This window comes from Plectrocnemia conspersa, unplaced genomic scaffold (genome assembly GCF_051122295.1).
Source record: "Plectrocnemia conspersa isolate PC_06_02 unplaced genomic scaffold, ASM5112229v1 ptg000004l, whole genome shotgun sequence".
Taxonomy (NCBI): Eukaryota; Metazoa; Arthropoda; class Insecta; order Trichoptera; family Polycentropodidae; genus Plectrocnemia; species Plectrocnemia conspersa.
Window position 1 is genome coordinate 10,493,002 of NW_028277168.1, and position 23,315 is coordinate 10,516,316.

Below are 23,315 nucleotides of genomic sequence, written 5' to 3' on the forward strand. Positions count from 1 at the left end.
AAGATCTGCTTAAACAGACAGAAACGAGTGATATTTAATAACATGTTACTGCTTTTCTTAAGCTATATTTTTCTGAGTGCGCAATACGCGAAGAACATTTTTAAGTGTAATTTTGTTGAGTTTGGTATTTAAATGTAAATAATGAAAGAAGAAAACCAATTATTATCTTTCCTAATTTATCGATAGTTTGTTATGTTGTTATATTAGCACTTCATGTAATCTATAAAAGCGCATTTCGATACGTGCTTTATGTGCAGTTAATTAAGCTGTCACTTTACATATTAATATTATTGTATTTTGTCAGCTGTCCAGGTAATTATGTAATATTGAAAATTACAGTTAAGAACATAAAATATTTATAAAATTTATCATGGATTTTAAAAGTTTACAATGCAGACTATTTGTACATGTTATGATAATATTTATATTACTAGGTATTATAGCTTATTCTTTTTTTATATTATCTGTTGTTTGTGCAGAATATAGCTAAGTAAAAATTAGTAAAATTTTATCTATTTTTCCGCAAGGCCACTATTGTAAAGAAACCAAGTAATCAGGATAAATTAACTTTTTAAACGTCTTATGCGTGTATCTGATAACGACGTGCCACTATCGTTCTCAGGCATATTTTACCTTTAACTTGACATTAAAACAGACTCAAGTTATGCGAATGAGCTTAATATTTTATTCATAAATTCGCATTAGGATTTATGTGTACGTTTTTCGTGCATTATTCATGATGTAAAAAAAGACGATAATGAAAACTTTTTCTCTTGCGTCTAGATGCATTGCCTCTTTGTTTTTTGTCGTCGCTACGTTTCAAAACTAATTATAAACACCACGCTGGACAAACTGCGGTATCTCCCTGACGTCAAATTACGCTTTATCCAGGAAATAGCTTTAACCTGAATCGTTTAGGGAGACTTGAAGCACATTGGCGTACGCTGCTCTATAATTTGATAAATAATCTTGGCTCACTAGCTTCAATGCTTCAATGCAACATAATTTCTTAATCCGATTAAAATCAAGTTAATGTTGCAAACACATAGAAAATACAGTAGTATTAACAAACTGAATTAAATTTTATAGCTACGAACATATATTATTACCGTAACGGTCAATGATTTGTTCTTTTTTATTTGAGCTAAATAATTAAATTTTTATTCACTAGTTTAAATGTAACAAATTTCAAATGTGACATCATAACATTGCATCCTCCAATAAGCAATTACGTTAAGCAGTTAAATATAATATTCAGTTATTTTTCAATATCGTAATTTGATAAAAAAAATATTATTTTCAGAAGTATAAAAATATAAATATAAATATAAGCAAAACCCGAGCGTATTCACCAAATATCATTATTAAAAAAAATCTAACGACGTTACCCATCGTATCAGACGATTTCGCTTATTGTATCGGGTTCGTTGCGCGTTATCGTGATAAATGTACGCAATTTAGTCCTGCGGGGCCAAAAATTGGATAACTGTTGTTTTTTTATAGCGAAAAAATATTTTTTTAACAAAGAAACCTAAAACAAAATATAATTAAACCTTTAGTGGGGTCAAAGGCAATAAACCGTTTTGCAATATTTTTACACCCACTCCCCGCGTATAACATTCAAGTATATCGAAATCCAATTTAGAGGTGGTCGCAACCAAAACAATATAATGGAATTAACGTTGATTTTTATCTGCTAACCAGATTAAATGTTAATGAGATACCTATTAAGGGTCATAAATTAAAACCGCGATACAAATGCGAGCATAAACATATTTTAAATAAATTATTTCGCCCGTTTGTGGAACATTTAAGTATTATATATTCATTTGGGATGTAAACACATAAGCGCGTGCGTTGAATTTTAAATCTATTTGGTAAAATTAATCATGTAAATTAAACAAAATAATTGATTATTTATATCTAAAAATGGACGACTACATTACAAGTTATTGTTTAAATATTTATAACGTTTAAGAGTTTTTCGTACCCATTGCAATATTAGAAAATATAATTTATTATTATTAAATAAAATAAAAACGTATACCTATTTAAATTTTTATTAATACTTTTAAAGCATTTGATGCTGTATTATATTTATATATATAAATTCTGAGTATTTAAAGACTCGTTTTAATGTTTAATAATTTATTTGATTTCAACATATGTATTTGGTAATCGATTTTATTATAGATAAGAATAAATTTTAGCAGCAGATTTTTTTTTTTAAAACGGATAACATAACAAATCTCTAAGACTATTCTAAATAAACAAAATATTTCTGAAATTGAGATCTTATAAACTTAGTAACGTTAAGCAGATCCAAGTAAAAGTAAATATATAAAATCTGTGTTTGTATTCTTCTTTTTATAGCTTAATACATTCACTCTCAAAATATCCAATTATTCATATCTAATCAATATTTTATTCTAGTTATTTTTAAACATACTTCTTATTAATGTATTATCAGAAATATAACTAAAGTTATAATTGTAAAAAAGCTTCATGTTGTCCGTTTATATCAACCAAAGATATTTTTTGCTTGTATTTTTTAAAACGTACACCTCTAAAGGTTATCGGGTCTGGTACACTATCCGAGGCTTTTGTGCCGTGAAAAGCCACCTGCGCCTTTCCTGTTTGCACTGCAAGATGGGATTCTTTATCTTCATTACGCCTCTTATCTCCAATAAAATTTACCCGAAATGCAAATTGCCGCTGCTGAGACTGCCTAATATATTTAAAAGACCCTTTTGTGGGCGGATTAATGTTTTAGTTTTTGAAAAATTCATGGAAAAGCGGATCGTTTCATTCCGATGAACGAGCAATTTGAAGCATCTCGAAAAAATGTATTATCACGTCGGAGGCTGGGGGAAATTTTCCGCATTTTCTGCCCGCGTTCGTATCAAATAACCGCCAGTTGTAAAATAACATAATGGATGTTTATAAAGATGTGTTTATTTGGGTTTTTGCCCCCCACAGACTTTCCATTACGTAAATACCAGATGTTATGAAAAAATGGCGAAAATTTGTTTTTGAATTAAGTTTTTATTTTTGAAACACAGGCAGACTTTTTGTGAATGCTATGCTATTTTAAAAACGATAATTTTCAAAATATTCTGTTGAACATTGACTTATTTAAGCTACCTAATAATATTATATTTTCAAGGACGATACATAACCAAAAATAGTTACATGTCCGGCAAAAGCCTAATTTGTTCTGGTAGCGTAAAAATACTCAGCTATAAACTATTTACAAGTATATAGCTTTAATCAACAAATATTTAAAGAGAATTTGACTGATGTTTTCATAAATAATAAATCTGTTTTATTTTTCAAAAAATTTAACACAGATTATTGTTTTATAAATCCAGCACCTTGCTAAAAACTTATTGCTTGCTTTATTGTACTATATTATAAAAAATATTATTACTCTGGGTCACTTACTATCTTACTTATCAGCCTAAAAAAAATACAATAAGTAAACAAATATCATTATTTTATATAGCAGATCGAAAGATGAGATACATGCTCAAGATAATGCTGAAAACATGAAAAATATTATATTTATATCATTATGCGAAAAAATGCTTAAATATAATAAATAAATATTGGCGCATATTCATTCACATTGTCTTGACATTAAAAAAGGATTGAAATCAACTTTCTTTCGGCGTTTTTCTAATTTATTAACGGTTCGTTAGATTTCTGCCTGTTGCAATGTTACATGAATTTCTTTCACTTCATTTAATACATAAACTATCTTTCGTATAGAAATACTTTTATATGTAAAATTTATTTAAAAATTGAAGATCGATTAATAACTATAACTTGCTTGCTATAACAAAAAAAATGTGTTTCAATATTTTTTATTGCCTCTTAGCTACACTTATAAATACTGTATACACTGAATTAAAGTAAAATATAAATAAAAATAAATATACCTTTCACCTAATGCTATTTTATCTAGAATAATATTGATATATAATGTTTATTATGTAATATGTATAGATGAAGAAAATAGTTCTATAATGTATTAGCAATATATTTTTCTCTAGTAGAATTCATATTTATTGTTTGTTCATATTCTACACTTTACCTAGGTAACTAAAGCTATTTTGCATGGAAACATGTGTTTATTTAGGATTCCGGAAGGTTCTTGCGATACTAATATTGATTTACAATAAAGTTATATTACATGAAGGAATTTTTTTCAAATAAATTAGGTAATTGCATTACATCTACACCTGTATTTTGAACATTTCATTTATTAGATAGTAATAATAAAGATGTATTGGTAAACTATCATATATATTTAACTTTGGTATTGAAATGTATATATACTTATAAAAACTCATCTCTGGCATGAGTCATCTAGATCTAGACACAAAGATGTTTACCGTGACAGAATTCAAGAATTGGTTCAAATAATATGTTTCAATTAACCTGTTTATGTATGTGATAAATATGACAAGGTTTTTAAATGGGTATATAAAATAGTGCATGTTTATTTGGAATCACTTTGTATTAAAATAAATATCATTATGGTCTATATTATCGTATTATGTTTGCTTATGATGGACAGATTATATTTGAATTTAAAAGTTAAGTTGGTAAAATCTAGTTTTCAATAGTATTTTTAGCATAAATGTGACCATTTTCTTTATATAAAATTAAAAATTGTAATTTAAATTGCAATGAACAGTTTACCAATTGAGTATGAAAAAATAAATTATTTTTCTATTCAACACTGATTTTGTCAGTCTAATTAATATTTAATGTATATTCAAATATTTTTTTCTTGTTTCTTTTTGTATTTTTGTAAAAATTGTTCTTATGGTCGCAATAGCGGTAAGCTTTTTAGAAGTTAGTTATTCAATGTGCTCGGTAAATATATTGTCATTTTCTCGTTTACTTAAAAACTGATTTCTATTAGTTGTAAATTTATAAACTACTTTTTTTTATAACTTATTTTACACAATATGTTTAGTTCGTTAACGTTTTGTTAATGTCATATTACAGCATATTGATGTCAAATTTTTACAATTATTTAGTGCACATTTTATACAAGAAAGTGTCGGGTTAATCGAAGCATCTTCTTGGGCGCTTACTGCCTCAACAGCCAATGCAAAAATTTACTGCTTTTATGAAGTAACTAGTAGAAAGTAGCAAGAGCGTTTTCGTTCGAAATGAATACTTTGCGGCTGTAAAGCAGCAGTTAATAACGACCTGCATCTGGCGCGCGAGTTAACATCGCTCGCCGGAGCGGAGAATTGCGGGCCCGCACACACACACAAAGGTTCTCTTTCTCAGTTCTCTCTCTCTCCCTTAAAAACGATACAACCCGACTTGCCGACTTGTTGTGTCACTCTACCGGAGTTTTTTCCGACCTCTCTGTGTGTTTTTACTAACCCTAGAAAAAATTGCACAGCTTTATGTTCGGATGTCAAAGGATGAGTAAAGAAGAAAGTTTTCCCAGGCCACATATTAACTGGAGAGAAAGTTTGATGTATATTGTTAAAAGTCAATCAGGTGTTTATATATCCTTATATATTATATATATACAGCCTTGACCATTATAATGGGGCACTACTAAAAAAACAATTGAGATTGTCCTAAGTGTTTATTTTTAATATTTTGTAGGCTCATCCTTAGCTTTAATTAAAGCTACAACCCTTTTTTGCATACTGTCAAAAGGTGAACGGAAACAAATTTCTCTATTCTATCTGCAATTTTTCTCACAGCGCAATTTTGTATTTTCAATTATGTTGGGCAACATTTCCTTATAATTTTGCCCATAAATGCTTAATAGGATTTAGGTCTGGTGGCTGTATAGGCCATTTTTAAAACCAACAACCGTTTTTTAATAAAATATGGCACGGAGTGTTTAATTGTTGAAATCGAATGGTAGCGTAGTCTGTACATAGATATAATTTTCAGTAAGAATCCATTAAAATGGATTCCAACATTGAAATATAAAATTCACTGTTCATACTACCTTCGCAAGTAAACAAGTTTCATACTCCTGCTGCTGCCATGCAACCCCAGAGCATAACGCTTCCGCCACAATATTTGACTTAGGGTACTACGCATTTTTTTTTCGACTTTTTGACGCACGTGTACGACACAAAGGTTCTGAAAATATTAAAAAGTATGAATTTTTTTGAAATTATTGTTTTAGAAATTTTAGAATAAATTAAATTTTTATTATTTTTCTTAATATTAACCAATTTTAGTTTAAAATTACCTTAAATTTGGATTCTGCAGACCAAATGACTTTCGTCCAATCTTCAGATCTCGGTGTTTTTGCGCCCACTCAAACCTTCCAGTTTTATTTATTTCTGAAAGCTACGGTTTGGGCTGTGCTTTACAATCTCTGGGCCCACATCGTTGAGCCTTTTTCTCACCGTCCGCGAAAAAATGGATGACCCTCCGCTTGCAAAGACCTTAGCAGCCAGATTTGAAGATGGTTTTTTGTCGAATTTTAAGGAATTCGCAAACCAATATTCGATTTCCTGGGCAGTTTTCTTTCGTTTTCTTCCAGTTCTTGGCTTTTATTTGTAAGAACCACATTTGTTAAACCGTTTCAAAGCATTTTGGACAGCGTGTCGTGAACAACTAATGTGTTTTCTAATTTACCATATATTCAGGTAATAATATGAAATATGCGAATGTAATAACATTATATTCGCTCTTTTAGGTTCACTTAATTCGAATCTATATATAACAAGGTCAAGGACGAGTGCGGCAGTCTCGGAAAATTCGTGACCATGGCTGGAGCATCACAGCCGAAATATCGAAAATTAATTTTTAATTTTAATGAATCCCTTGATTTCATAATATTTTATTTATGTAGTTACATATCTAATAAGCAACGGTTTGTTGTAAAACTCCTACCATTCACATATATAATATTTATAAATTTATAGTTTTGATAATATTCAAATTTAATTTGAAATTTTCAAATAATTAATACAGTATCTTTAAATCGCAAAAACAATTTTTATTTTGTAATTTGACTGGTTTTTAATATTATTATTATGAAAACAATATTGTGATTATTTAAAAAATAAGTTTAAATATTATATATATATATATATATATATATAAAACATGTAAAAATTATACCGGAACTTATACCTAGGAATGTACATATGTATATATGTTAACAAACATACATACATCATCTCAACGTGGATTCTGTGTATATTGTAGGCTTTTACTAATGCTGCCCAATAAAAGTCAGCTTCGGCACAAAATGGGAGCACGATGAGAGAAAAAAGCAGCCGAACTGTGACGGGAATATTGAGTTGGCCAGTGTACCAGCGTTGCACCATAACTATTAAGCTCCGTTGGGTGGTCGGTTTTGGGGGTGGGTCTCAGTTGGCCGCAAGAGGGTGGTTCTTGGGCGGCGGAATCTTCTCGGGAATGTTCAAACAAAAGCTTATTAGGGTTAAGCGCAATATGTAGATAGCGGATTAGGAAGAGCCTGGCGTTGAAAGTGTGTATCTTTGTGTATACATTTATATGTATTTATGTACAGGATGATAAAAAATATTTTTAACGATTATATCTCATAAACTTATATCTCGATTATACCTCTAAACGATTATATATAATTGTATTAACTTACTATACAAACAACTAATTAGACCTTTATTATCATATGCTTGCGCAGTATAAAATAACACCAGTAAATCATTTAAAATAATATATAATACACCTTTTTGATTAATTATTTTAATTTTGTAAATTAAACATATTTGATGTCTTATCCCAGATATTAAATTAAATTTCTATTACTATAACAAATAATACTAAAAAAATACTAGGCAAGAGCATATAAACTCAATCATCTTTAGAATGAATTAATATGACAAGAGCAAAATTTAATTCAATTAAAAAATAAATTATATTAACACATCTTGTTTTTGAAATATTAATTTAGTAGCTCTTGTATCCTAATTAAAAGATCATTTAAATAAAAAAAATATATATTTTTTGTTTCAACTTGTAAAAGTGTTTTCATTGTAAACTAGATATAAGTTAAAAACCAGAATCTTGTATTTAATTTTAAATGTGTATTTTTTATTCGTAATCTTTTAGTAAACTTTTATTTAAAAAAAAGTGCCAATATCGAGCGGCGGTGTCAAATGCCTACAAGTCTAGATTAATTTTAAAATGTTGGTATCAAGTCCTACATAGGGTAGTTCGTGAATCTAGTTCGTTGGTCTAGTCCTACATAGTGTAGTTCGTGAATCCATTTAGGGGCGGATAATTGTAAAATTATTAGAATCCATATAAATGTGATTTTTGCCTCATTAATAAAATGAAAATAAATATAAAAGTATTGTAAAATTCTGTTTTTTTTTTAAATATATCATTAGGTGGTTTCTCCAGGGTGGCGCTTTATAAACTAAACCATTGTTACTGCTTCTAAACAGTTCAAAAAATTCTAAATAAGGATAATTAAATGTATAATAAATAAACAAAGCCTATTTATTCAACGATAACATAATATTCTGTATACGTACAAAAATACTATGTAGAAGTTATGGTTACCGTAATTAACGTTCATGGTTTTGAATAATTTATAGTAATAATTGTGCGTCTGGCTGTTTTTGTATGTTTCAATATCATCTGCTATGAACAATAACACTTGTGATGCAATAATTAAAACAATAAAAAAAACACAATTCCTTATGTTTTTATTTTTTGTATTATGTATGAAGGATTTAACAAAAATATATAACTTATTTAACAGGCTTATCTTCTCTTCTAAAACTTAAAATATTTAGGGATGCTTTTTTTATTAGAATTATATGCTCAAATCATTTAACTCAAAGAAAATAATAATTCAAAAATACAGTACCGAAATCTTTTCTTCTAGTAAATATTTCAGGTTTATTGCGTATTAATGCTTGTTTTTTACTATTTACCACAACTACCTGACTATAAAATAAGGCAAATTATTATTTTTATCTATATAGCTTAAAGCATTAGGTGAATAAAAAACTTTATATTTAAAAAAAATATACGTTGTAAATAAAGACACAGGCATCACGAAAACAGATTATAAATACTAAAAAAATTAAGTTTTTGAGAATACGTAATGTTAATGTTTTTTATTTTATACTAAAGAGTAACGTGTAACAAAAAGTATATTTTAGAGTTAATCTCTACAGCATTATATAATAATAAATAAAACCTAGCTTTACGGTAAAAACATGTAAAATTCAAAAGGCGAAAAATATGGCAAACTTAACACGCAACGCATGAAATCTATACTCCCACGACTCAATATGGTGATTAGACTCGCGATTCTAGATGACTTGTTTAAATAACCCAAATTCATACATTTATTAAGTAAAGCCTAAATCAAGATCTTATATGTGTGACTGGTATGCGTATCTACACATAGCATTAACAGATCTTAAGATATCAGTTTTTACAGGGCCATCCTGTATTTGTGTGTTTACACTTACGGAGTGGCGATTTGTTGTCTTTCGCTTTCGGATCGATTAAACTAATTTAGATTATTTCGGACAGAGTCAATACGGATACGCGGCTACGGCTTGCGCAAATAGCGACTATCAAGATTTGCTTAGGCAAACAGGCTGCTCCGCTACGAAAACACCCGTGAATTTGCCTGTTTGCGAAAACGATCGCGCAGATAGCGATTTCGCTCCTAGCACCCGTCCTTTGTGGTCAGATTAATTCTGAGATTATTTTCGGAGCGCCTAATCGCTGCTACAAATTCGTAATACGTATTCTACGTATACATTTCGTTGAATTGTCAAACATTTTATTTCAATGGCTTTGTGTCAAACTCAAATATGGATAGACTTTATAGTTTGTTATAGATTAAATTGAATATAAAATTTATACATATACATATATATGTACACATCTACAATTATATATTATTTATTTAAATTTTAAGACATTAGATATGGATATTATTTCGTATATGGACAATGCATGCTCTAAAATCATATTAGCTATCAGTACTTTCGATCACGGAGCTCCTCACTACCGCAGTATCCATCTAGTCGCAGGGCACCCTATAATTTAATTGCCCTGCTGTCTATTCATCCCGGCATAGATAGAGAACTGAGAATGCTTTCATACGAGTAGACTGGATATAACGTTTCATGGTCAAGTGACTCGAATACGGGCATGCGTGTAATTTACTAAGTATTTAATATAGGTATATAAAATATATATTATTTATTTTAAATAATCTATTAAATTGTTAATTAAGATGTATTAAAACTAATCTATTAAAAGTAAAAAATGGTTGGTTTTTCTAAAAATTTTATTTTTGGTAATGTTCTACGCTTGTTACATGATAAAAAGCCGATTGACTAAAATCAATAAGCATTACTCAGAAACTGATATAATTTTTTAACTCTTTATTATAATTTTTTTCTGTAGTATTTTTACCAAAAGGGTGTGACTTTGCAACTAAAATCTAGTAACAGTTTATTTTATAAACATATAAATTACCACATATATTGATAGATGTTCCATTTCCAAGCTGGGTCGTACATATTACATATTAAAAATTCACTACTAGTGAGCTACTTCTAATCATTGAGAATGTCCATATGTATAAAAAAAGATTGGTGATGGCCGTCATACTTCCGCCGTGGTTACCAAAGAAATATGGTTGCTCTCGCCGCCGCCACGTCAGTCTTGCTGCTAGCTTGTGGCCAAATAAATCGGTTCCAACTATTTTATTAAAATATTTAATAATTTTATATAAACTATTATTGTTTTAGTAATTGCATTTCAATAAAAATATATAAGTTACTTATTATTATATTTAAATTACTAAAACCGTGCGCTTACAAACAATGTAGTCACCCCTTTTCTTCTCTCGTAACCTTCATTTTGCGTAAATTAAAGTGGAACAACCGCGTGCGTACGATAATTTTCGCACCACTCACGAACCGCGCCGTTACGTGACCCTAACTTGAGTCGTATAGCACACCCGATATATTCAGGTGAGAGATTCCATGTAAATTTTACGGCGCAAATTTTAGACGCAGTCGCGGTGCTCACGGCAGGTGCCAAATATGACTTCCGTCAGATACAAAGCACCCACGGACGTGTAAAACATTCATCTACGTGACTTATTTATTCCTCTCGCAGTAGCGCTGAAACTTTTTGCGCGATCGCAATAACTCCTGGCGTCCTAGTTCGTCGGGTACCAAAGACTTTCACGTGAAACAAACAGTCGGCAGTAATTAGTGTACGCACGCCCGGGTTAACTCGGAATGTTGAGATGGCAGGGTAGGACGTGAAGCTGTTTTGTTTTATTTTTTATTTTAATAAAAATGTGCCAGAAAGGTGTACGAAAAAAATAATACAAAATAAAATATTAAAAACACAGGTTGTCGAATTATAGCGTGGCTCAAAAAATGTTGATGTTTTGTAAATAATTTTGACGAATAGAATCAATATCACGCAAAAACATAGGTTTATTTAGAACAGCCAAAATTAAAACGATTCAATAACGTTTTTTGCTTAGTATTTGTCATCTCTTCTCTACTATCTTATAAGTACAAATAACTGCTCGCACTGTTAAGCTTTTCTAAACATGGAAATAATTTTATTCTTAAAGGTTTGAAAGCCTTAGGGTGTGATTTCGTAACCAGTGAGACGCTTGGTGAAATCTAGTTAAAGTTTTATTAGATTATATTACAATGCGACAGACGATAAATGGCGATATGTTTTATCCAAGTGGTGGTGGAGAAGCTGGCGCAGGGACGATGTCCGTGGGAGGTCTCCAAATGTCTTGTAAGTGGCGTGACAATTGATCTCTCACTACTACGGTGAAGCTCGTATGAAGGAGTTTCTCTCGCAATGTGAGCGCCCATGACAGTATGTTGTCCGCGAGCGGTAGGCATCTGTTGGTATCTTTGAGCGGCTGCTTTTGACTGCCTTTTCCTTATCGGAGTCCAGGCTTAAGTATCCTGGGCTGCAAAGCTTACAGATCAATTACAATCATGCAGCTATCATTCAACTAATGGATATACTCGTTTCTTATAACAGCGAAATAGGTATACACCTCTATAAAGCAACATTCGCTTGATGGGCATTGTCCAATGTCGTGTTGCATTGCAACGGGCATCTTATGAATCCGGTGATTTATTATATTCCTGACCATTTTGCAACAAAAAATTATTCTCTCAATGACGTTGAATATTTACAGTATAAACAACACTCGTTTTATTTATGTGATTTTTTAGTCGTAACGAGGGCTTTTGTGTGGTCCATTCTTTACGCTATTGTCTTGTTTTCTTGTTGATGGATGATAATTTTTATTACAGTAAATTAACGCAAGTTTTTAGAATAAAACCCTTTCAAACGTGGGCATCTGTGTGTGGTCGCCACAATATGCTATTTTTTTTGTTATTTTTAAACTTCTCTGGAAAATTTAAGAATGCGAACTTTACTGAGTTTTATCTTTAAATATGAGTCGTACTGGATTTTAATTACCTTTATTTGCATATTATCAAGTTCTAATTCTATATGTATTAGGAAAATCTAAGAATACATATAAAATTATCTTCCAAATATTTCAAATTCAGTTCTAAGGTTTATTTTTTTTCTGCGTATGTTTAATTCGATGCAGTTTTATTTAAACTTGTTTCTACTGTATACTATTAGATTAAGGTTTATAGTTATAATGAAAGTCTTAACAATAAACATTCATAAAAGCGTAAAAAAACAGCACGCAAAAATTCATTTATAATTAAAGGTTAAAAATGACAATTTTTCAATATCTATTTTTTTGTTATCTGTTGATAAAAACAGTGGTGTTAACGAACGACAACGCTGGTTCACTTGGGTGATAAATATTTGTATACCGTGGGTCTTTTCAAAAAGTTTGTATCACATATTTTGCTTTAATAATATATTTATAATACTTTTACATATCAGGAGGAAAACATTTCAACTTACTTCAATGATATGTGTTAAATAAATTGTTTTTTTTTTCATTGAGTCAATAAGCAAATTGCTACACCTTATATTTTGTAATAAATACCTGCCACATAATACACTGCTATAATAATATTTCAATCGTATTTTTCGCATTTTTTAAATATACTTTTATGAAATTTATTTTCATCAAATCTACAATGAAATATAGGAGCTCATTTTTGTTAGCATTTTCTTATATTTATTTTTCCATACGTAAAAAAAGAGTTTGTTCGTTTCCAATGTGTATAGTTATGTGGGTCCAGGGTATCACATCACAAAATTGTCGCAACGTCACATAATTGAACAAATCGCTCAGTAAGTAGGGTCATGGGCTTCAGATTTACGATTCCGGGGTCCGGTCCCCGTGGACCGACCATTCCAAATTGGATTTTTCTTGTTTGCTTTTGTTGAGACTAAAGATAAATGTACGCACAAAGTTCTCAATCCTTGCATACGCAAAAGGCACGAGTGTTTTTTCTTTTTCTCGGAAAGGGACGAACGAGTGAAGCTTAGTTACAATTTAATAGTAACGTATAAACAAAGTCGCGATACGAATTGCAATGACGCCCATCGGGGAATAAAACTTGTAAGTGTTTTCAATATGTCATATGTAAATATATGTATTTTTCTATTTAAAATGTTTCTGCAGCACGGTGTGACATGAATAAGGCATGAGCTTATAAATACAAATCGTTCCCAAACTTGTTTTATATTCAATACGTGATTTTTAAAAGCTTTTTTTTATTTTAAATACGAAAACCATTGTTCAACTATATTTTTTAGTGATTCAATAAACGAGGGAGTTACGTTTATTTAAAACTGATTCTTTTGTACTTTCCCAACCGGTTCTAGTGCGTTCATTCGTTCTATAATGAAACGTATTACTTTTTATTACAATGAAATTCAATTTATTGTTGTCGGCAGTTGTTCGTTCACATTGTACATATTTTACTTAATGTACAAATGTTTAAAGATACGACTGTAATAAAGGGAGAGTTTTAATATTAAACTATGATGAAATCAAATTGTAATTTTTTTGCTACAATAATAAAATACCTTGATTAATATACATACATATACATAATAGTACATACATATATATAAAAAATAATATAAAGATATCACTGCTTGTTAAATAGTTATTTATATAAAGCTTTACAAATATAAGTTTAATATGATCGATGGTATCTTAGACCTTGAAAATATTAAGGGCCAACTAAACTCAATTTTTATTGACATTTATAATATTTTAAATATTTTTTGTGGTTATCTACATTGCAATTGCTTTATGGTGAAACTATAATTTTTAAAAGTAACGTAACAACTTATTTAATTAACGCTATCAATACATTTTTTTAAATTAAAATAAATTAAAATAAAAGATAAATAATAAGATACTGTGAATTGGTAATATAATTACTTACGTATAATTTTAATAAAGTAAAATATTTTTTTTTAATTAACAGTAAAAGTAACATCTTATGTATTTATGTATACAACTTAATGTTTGTACAAATGTGAAATGTTATTTTTTGCTTTGGTTCGTTTTTGAGATGTTTTTCTTTCCCAATTCCCTTTGTAGTACACCAATTGCCTCTTGGAAAATCTTTGTTCGGAGCAATGTGGTCCATATGTTATTTTTTATATTTTTTCATTTGCCTTTTTAAAAGTTGTATTTATTAAGCCTAAATGTTAATACAAAATTTAATTAATTCAATGTATCAACATTGAATCAAACAAAATTCTCTCGTGGATTGCGCTTTTCCGCAAAACCGTACGCTTGTTGTAAAGTTACGCGCAAATTGTTCACTGTGTTGTTTCGGTGTAAAGTAACAAAGACTTTTTAGACTTTAATTAGATTTCGCACGTGAGATATCTAGCGCACGTCTACCACTAAATATAATTGCGCTAATTCGAGCATATCTTAGTACAATAAAATACTTTAGTTCAGCTGCTGTTTATCTCACGAATTGTTGATAAAGTAAAAATCAAACACTGTATATATACTATATATATTTTAATAATCAATGTTGTTATTGTTTTCATGCGACTATCTTTTATCAGAATAATAGTGAAGTTGACAAATATTATATATACGATACATAATTATCGTTTAAAGTTGCCGTTAAAAAAAATTCAATAGTTATACTTATGTTATTTTTTTAAGCTATAGGAAATGATAACAGTGTATATTATTTATAAACCAGCATGAAAAGGGTAATAAATCAGTAGCAATAGTAAAGAATTTTTTTAAATAATATATATTTTATAGTCTATTATTTTTTTTATTTAAAGTTTAATTACATTTTTTTAGATTCTAGTGTTGTGATAATGTACCTTGTTACTTGTATTTTTTTTTATTTTATTATAAGAAATTTTATTCATGTTTGTTAATGATAATTTATATACAAATCTCATAACCATATATAACCAATAAAAGATATTAGTATTTTTTACGTCTTCTTTAAAATCTAAGTTATCGTCTAGACTAGATTTAAGGATTATGATTTACTTTTATTTTTTCAACTGGTTTTAAATATATGATAATATTATAAAAATATTTTTACTATTTTTTTAATGTCTGAAAATATTTTATTCGTTTATGAATTACTTATGTTGAAGTCACATGTTCAAAGTACGTATGTATCTTTGCATTTCTCTTTTTAATAAAATATATTTTTATCTAAAGTATTGTGAAATGACAGTGTTTTTAACATACAATTTAATTTCCGTTTCGTTATAAAGTTCTGTATATCATAAAAGAATACTCATTGAAATGATGAACAGTATTAATCCTTGGGACGCAATAAAAGATTTAATGCTTAAATTCGATTTTAAAACACTTTTTATAAAATATACTTATAAAGAAAGGCTTACAGATTTTATTGATATTTTTTATTATAATCTTACGAGTTCATTTTTATTGAGTATAGCTTATCAAATATTGCACATATTATTTTTGGTTTCGAAAATAACAATTGTATATGTTAATAAATATAAGCTGGTATGTATATTTATATAATCTTTTTAGATTGGGTTTTGCTAAATTTATTGAAGAATATAAATAAAATAATAATTATTTTATATCAAAAAAGCTTTTAAGTTTATTGATAAAATATTTTTTCTCAAATTGATGTAAAGGGTTAAAATATATTTAAACTTTACTTTACATATTTAAACTTAGTTAGGATTAACCGCCACTATCGCTCAGGTAGCAATTCCTAATAGAAATTAACGCATTAACCGTGATAATAAAACTTGTCGCAATACGCGTTACAAGCGAAATAAGCAAAATGTCGCTACTTTTTACGATTGGCTATCATGTGCTTTTTTATGTAATAATAATATATTTAAAATAATTGGCATCTCCTAATGAATCGCATTCAAACGCATCAAATTGAATGCGAATGAACAAGTGCTAGGTTGCCAAATCTTTACCTTTTTAAACTCTGATGATTATGTCAATATTTTATTCATAAAACAAACGAGAATACATTTATAAAATTACACTTCTAAATTTTCATAATTGAATATCGTGTCGAGAGTGATCGACTAATGAAACCTCTCTCAGTCAAACCTAGCGTATATAAAAAGTACATTAAAAACGCATAGCATTTAATTTATTTTGTTATTTGCTTCCATCTGTACTTTTACCAATCATTTCCTACTTAGGTCAAACGAAATTTGGCCCGAAGTAGATCGAAACTGGGAAAACTGAAAGAGCAGCCGCTTCCCTCTTTACTTTATTTATCTCACTACGACGTCAAAAATATAGAGTTTAATCTGATGTTCACAGACGACTGGATTATTTAAATGCAGACTAAGCTACGATATAATCAGATTTAAAACATTATTACGCAAATGATAGATGGACTTAAAAATTGCTGCATTACATAAAACACCCTGAAACTCGAGTCAATACAATTTTAAATAATTAAAGTTAAACTAATTTAATTAAACTTAATTAAATTTGACATAGATAAAGCGATTAAGAACTTCATCAAATTCAGATATGCTCTTCAGTTGCAGCTTTCTTTTTATTTTAGTATTTTAACGTAGCGTCCTTTTTCTAACGTATAGTAAAAATTATGTCCAGTTCATGTGCACAAAATAATGCTAATTTATATATGTAAAAAATTTTCGATACTTGCTTGACAATTTCTCAACATATTTTAGGAAAAGTAATATCTACAATAAACTAAAAAATATTTTTTTTTAGATCTCAATAAGATACTGTTTTTAGTTTGCAGTTTTATGCAGGACTGAGGGTTATTTGTAAAGAAATATTGAGTTTTATAATTGGTTTTCAAAACAAAAAATACATAATCCACAAATATTGCTTATCAATAGGCGGTAAATCCTTATTCTTTAAAAGTACGTTTAGCTGCCTACTTTTTGTGTGCTTGGCGTGCCGACAAAGACGTTTAATGATTAAATTTTTTTAAATTAAAATTCTGGATTATTACATTTTTTCATTTAAAAATTTAAATTTATCAAATATATGCCTTGAATATTTCCGCACTACATATAAATTCGATTAAATTATGAATACTAAAATTTCTGTTTTTCTATTGATCATACCTGGATATCTGTATTGAAAGCTCTAACGTGGGTCAGTAAAGCGTTAATGGAATCTCGTCGAGCTTATCGGATTAATAGATGAGTCTAGAACGTTCTGAAAAGCATAATAAAAGCAGCAATGGGTGCCGCACAATTGTTGCTGGATTAAGTTCTCTAAATCCATTAATATTAACGATAAAAACAGTACTTGTGATAAAAAACATAAACGGTCAATATAAACGGCCAAACTTATTATTCAATTTCATCCATTCGTAGATAACGTCGAGCGTTTGTGAAAATTTTAATACGTTCCATAATTTACTACGCATATAAATCAATTTCTCCATCAATCGGGCGTGATAGCGCTTTTAGCCTGGCACACCTCCCCCGTTGAACATTTTTAAGTATCAAACAAGCGGGACGGGTAGGCGTCCCGGGCGTCCGCTTCCCAGGACACGTTAAAATGCCGTGCGGGACGTAAATGCTGAAAATAAATAAAAACCTACCCCCTTCATACACCACCCTTAAACACATACATCTAAACATATAAATTGTATACAGCGAGTTACATAAAATATAATTAATTCAATTATTTGTTCTCACATTAAAATAAATGATATGGTATGCTTGAATTGCTCCGAGAGAACAGGTACATATTTCGATATAAATTGATTGAAGTATGATATTTTTAATGACACATCCTGTATGCGTTTGTGTAGAGGTGTGCGAGGCTGTATAAGTGCGTCGGTATTATGTGTTTTTTATCGTCGAAACGTAATCGTTTTTTCGCTAACGTAGTGGAAACGTGCACAACAACAACGCGTACACGTGTGTGGCTGTATGAATTCCGAATTTCTATAAACGTAAGCCTCGGCGAGCGCGACGCACGTAAAAAATAAAATCATTTCGGTTTCGCCGCCGCTGTGTAAAATGTGCTTTTGGTATTGCATCATCGCTTTTCGAAGCTTTCGCGAATTCAATGAAAGAAAATACATTTATTAAAGAAGATTTGTGAAAACAGATAAATGATAATAAAATAATATCATTATTTAGGTCTGCAAGAATAAATCACACAAAAAATGCAATAAAAAACCGAATTTAATATATCTATTATAGAAATATGTTTCAGATATTATTATTGTCAGTAATTTGGCTGAAATTTATATTGACAGTAATGGTTGACCTTAATAAATTGGTAATGCAAATTTAAAAAATTGTCCGCCAATTTTCAGTAATTAATCAACTAATTTATTATTTTAATTTAACGTGTTTTTTTATATTGTCGTTTGAATTTTTAACGGTTTCGTTTAACACGTTACTTGGCTTTTTTGAGATGTGAGGACTTGTATATCGCGGCTTTTCTTATTCGCAACTCGATCTTGTAGTCATCATCTAAGGCAGGGGTTCCCAACCCCGTGCCGATTTGTGTGCGCCCGCCACTATTCGACCACAATAGAATTTTTTTCACAAACACTAATTAAAAAATTAAATTATTTTTAATTATTTGTTAAGCCTCTACTACACTCTCTCGAAGTTGTCCGAACCGAAGCTTCAACTGAATTTGGCCGAGATCGCCGACTTTTTTCCGATTATAGCTCCTGTAAGTGGCAAAAAAGGAATCTTTGACGAGTCAGGTAGTGCCCGCCGCCCTACCGATATTGTAAAATGCGCTCTAGGAGACAAAAAGTTTGGGAACCCCTGATCTAAGGCATAATCTTTACCCTATTTTAGCCGCGGCAGACTTTTCAACTGCGTCAACTTTAATTCGATCTTATATTTTTAAAATTTAAAATACAAGATCGAATTAAAGATTTATGTATGCTTAACCTTTTTATAGTTTAATAATCTATATGTTACCAATAATAATTTAATGCTGCATAAACTTTATAAAATAAGATATTTACAAAAATTTAGTTAAACATTATAAAATTATATCTGTAGTAATTTAAAGTTTATTTATGTTATATTTTGCCTATTTATGCCACATGAATATGCGAAATATACCATAATTATAAACGTAAATTAAGTATTTTAAACTCAAAAAATAAATAAACTGCAATTTAATTAGGATTTCTTTTTAAGAGAAATGGCAAATCCAGAACTAATATTTAATGAGTACTCGAGAATTTTCAGTAAGTCTTAACTGTCAAAAAGTAAGTTTAAAAAATATTAATAAATTTTTATTAACGGCTGCATTTTTATACTTTTGCAAAGAAATGATGCCTAAAAATATGCTTGGTTTTAATAAAGGTCGGAAGTATTTTAATAACAAAAAATTGTTTTAGTCTTTTTAACTACTTTAATCCGTTTTATATTTGGTTTAGTAATTTAAGAACTACATGAATCAGATAAAAAAAATAAAGGCAGATTACAAAAATGTTTACGGGAGTTATGCCATAAAATTTGGTTGTCGGCGAACTTTTATCTTTTTTTTTCAATAATTTTTAACATTTTCTTGCCTAAAATATGAAAAATTTTAGGTGTCAACTGCTGTTAATAACAATTTTTTCTAAGATTTATGTATTATATAAATGCAGAAGTCCAACGTTTATTAGTAAAAAAAGGTTATTCTATTCTGGTTAAACCAGCATTCTATTGAAATTAGTTATTTTTAATGATTATACAGTTCTCTGCCTATAAATAATATAAAAATATATTTAAAAATTTACTGTATTATATAATTCACACACTATATATTACATATATTTTTTTTGTATAAAAATATCTTGTGAGCTATCGAGAAAATCAAAAAGTATAAACGAGAATTATTTTTTCTCGAGAAATGATAAACATCGAGAAACTAAAATATTTAAGCTTATTATTATTTCTTATTTAGAAAGAATATGAAGTTTAATTATTTAATAGATATAGAATAGGTTCGGAATAATATTATTATGAAATAATAAAAAAGTGATATGTTAAGCCTTAATTACTGATATAACATACATAAGTTTTAGTTACTATTTGAATCGACATTGTTCTTATTTCGTTGTAACGTATATTGATCTTGTTCTCTTAGTGTTTATTAAAATAATTCATTTGTAAATTATTTATATATTTTATAATCTTTCTAGTCGCTAAAAAATTTTACTCCTGAAAAAATTCAGGTCTTTTTGGAAGAAGTTATCTGGTAAATCAATACCATCGTCTTTTTAAAAACCGTAGTCTCCATAGCAGCGTATAAAATATCTTCAAACTGTAATATTAATATTTCTTATGGCATTACAATCCTTTAAAAATTAAATTTTATAAAACCACTGAAGTTAAATCTTCTAAAAAGGGAGTAAAAATAAATAATTAAAATTAATATGCGTTTGATAAATACAACATTAAAATAATTTCATAGATAAATGTTTACATTGAATATACTGTTTTACTGTTTTACAGAGATCATGATAAATATGATCATGTGCGAGGTTCGCATAAATAATACTGAATAAAACTTACTTTTGAAATACATTCTAAATTTTTTTAAGTAATTTTGAGTTAAAAATGTAATCTTAGATTTTTTTACCTAATTTTGCATTGTAAATTCATTCAGAACGATCAAACATTCAAAATCCAGCATTAGTATGCGATTATATGTTCGATTGAGGGATGATATTGAGATTAACTGACATGAGCCTTTTACGATTTTTCCTGCGCAATTTAACCCCTTCAAAATTCGGATTAACGCGAAAAAATATTTATGTAAAAATACTGAAACGTGTATGCTTATAATTATAAACACATTTTTATAATTAAAACCTACATATGTATATATTTTTTCACTAAAAAAATATTTTATTGTTTAATATTTAGGATTATTAATAAGCTAATCATATTAAATATTATTGTAATAGTTAAGTTGTTTTTAAATCTAATGCTACTTAAAATCAAAATTTTAATAATACTAATCAAATGTATGTCTTATATGAATAACATTGCTTATGAATATAACAACATACACTATATTATCATATTTAAATATGATAATAAATAGAATAATTCACATAAATATACTTAGTATTATTTTAATACCTTGTGTTTGTATATTCCCTTTGTATAAAAATATTTAGTTACGTCTGTATATATTATACAAAATACAGACCTAAACACACACAACAGATTTTTTACATATGAATAAATAAGGGTAATACCCTTGAAATATTCGTTTAACTTGCGCCCGTCTCGCGCGTGTTTTTGTATACAAATGGTGGTTAATTTTAGTAATGTCCCAATTTCACCCTTTATGGCTTTCTTGGTGACGTTAACGTGGCGAAAACTCAAAATTAGCCGTATTGTATATTACGTAATAATCCCAATGCATATGAAATTTTAATTAAACAATTAATAAAATGCACTTTCTATCATATGCTATGATACAAATTTAAATGTTGGTTCATTTTACATTCCCTGAGTGCATGTTAGTTGTAATTTAAAGTCTTAAATAGCTATTTCGGTTTATTAAAGATCCACAAAAGCCATTCCGTCTCATATAAATGATAACCATATCAAAGTGTGGCTTAAGGCCAAATTACAGCAATAAAAGCAATAGCGCGAGTGAGCGATATATAGTACATATAAGATTTTAAAAATCAAAGCACGCTTAGACCGGAACGTCTGCCAAGTTCTCTTTACTTTTAAGATTTTCTCTCCGGCTTCATAAATTATCTTTCTCGACTAATTTAAAAAATCGAAAGAAACTTCAAGAGTCCGAAATATATTACCCACTTAGCGCTAATACGCATCACTTATCAATTTTTTTTGTCGAAAGCGCTAAATTATTCGATTCTTTGCGAATCTAAATTACACAAAACTTTCGCTAATAACTCACATTTAAATATATTAATATCATAGTTAAAAATGTATGATTTATATGTTTGTGGTATATTTTTTTATTATTAAAGAACTTTGATTTTTAACATAGCGACATTTTAAATAAATACAGACCGATTCAATTTTACCACAACTATTCAACGCCGGTGAGAAACTTTCCAATTCTAGACATGTTTCAACAGTCTTGGGAATATCAAATAAGCACGAGAGAGGTGATATAAATTTTCCCCTCGTTCACACAGAGCTGGAAAAGTTCTTCTTTCCTCTGTCTTGGCGCAGCGGAAAAACGGAAATATGCAAGGCGGAAACTTTTTTAACTCTTGTTTCGTTAATTAAAATTTAACCTGGTTCTGTTGTAATTCAACCTCTGCTTTCTCTCTCTTCTTTTACTATTCGACGACTGCTACAACTCGACGGCGATCGTAAACAGGACAAATTTATAGAATTACCACTTCTGTACTTTTAAAACAAACATAGAATTACATGTTTTGTTTTAAAACAACATTTTGACAGAAATTAAATTCGTACGTCTTTTTAACAATATTTATTTTTTATTAATACAATCGTACTAACCATACGACAAAAATATACATATGTATATTTTTATATTTTCCGATATTTTCATTTTAACAATATGTGATATATATTGAAATATATGTGCTATAAAACGATAAAAAAATAAAGTTTATTATTAAAAAATTCAAAAAAATATATATTGTGGAGAAGTGCTGCTTACATTTAATCGTTGCGCAGATTAGTATATATTTTTCAATATTAACAGGTAACAGCTCAAAAAATTTACCTACATAATAATTAAAGATGTAACTATATATTACGTCGCGTCGTTGACCGCGGACCAGCTGTTTCCAGTTCACCGAATGGTTCTGGTCCACGAACCAGCATTTGAATAGCACTGCTATGGAATAAAGATACAATGTAAATGTTGC

At 28.9% G+C, this 23,315-nt stretch overlaps 1 protein-coding gene across 1 annotated transcript in view; it reads left to right on the plus strand.

The window, feature by feature from the left end:
* Positions 1 to 23,315, plus strand: part of LOC148235865 (lachesin-like) — a 318,708-nt gene that overhangs the window by 121,464 nt on the left and 173,929 nt on the right. The gene's annotated exons all lie outside the window — the stretch shown is intronic.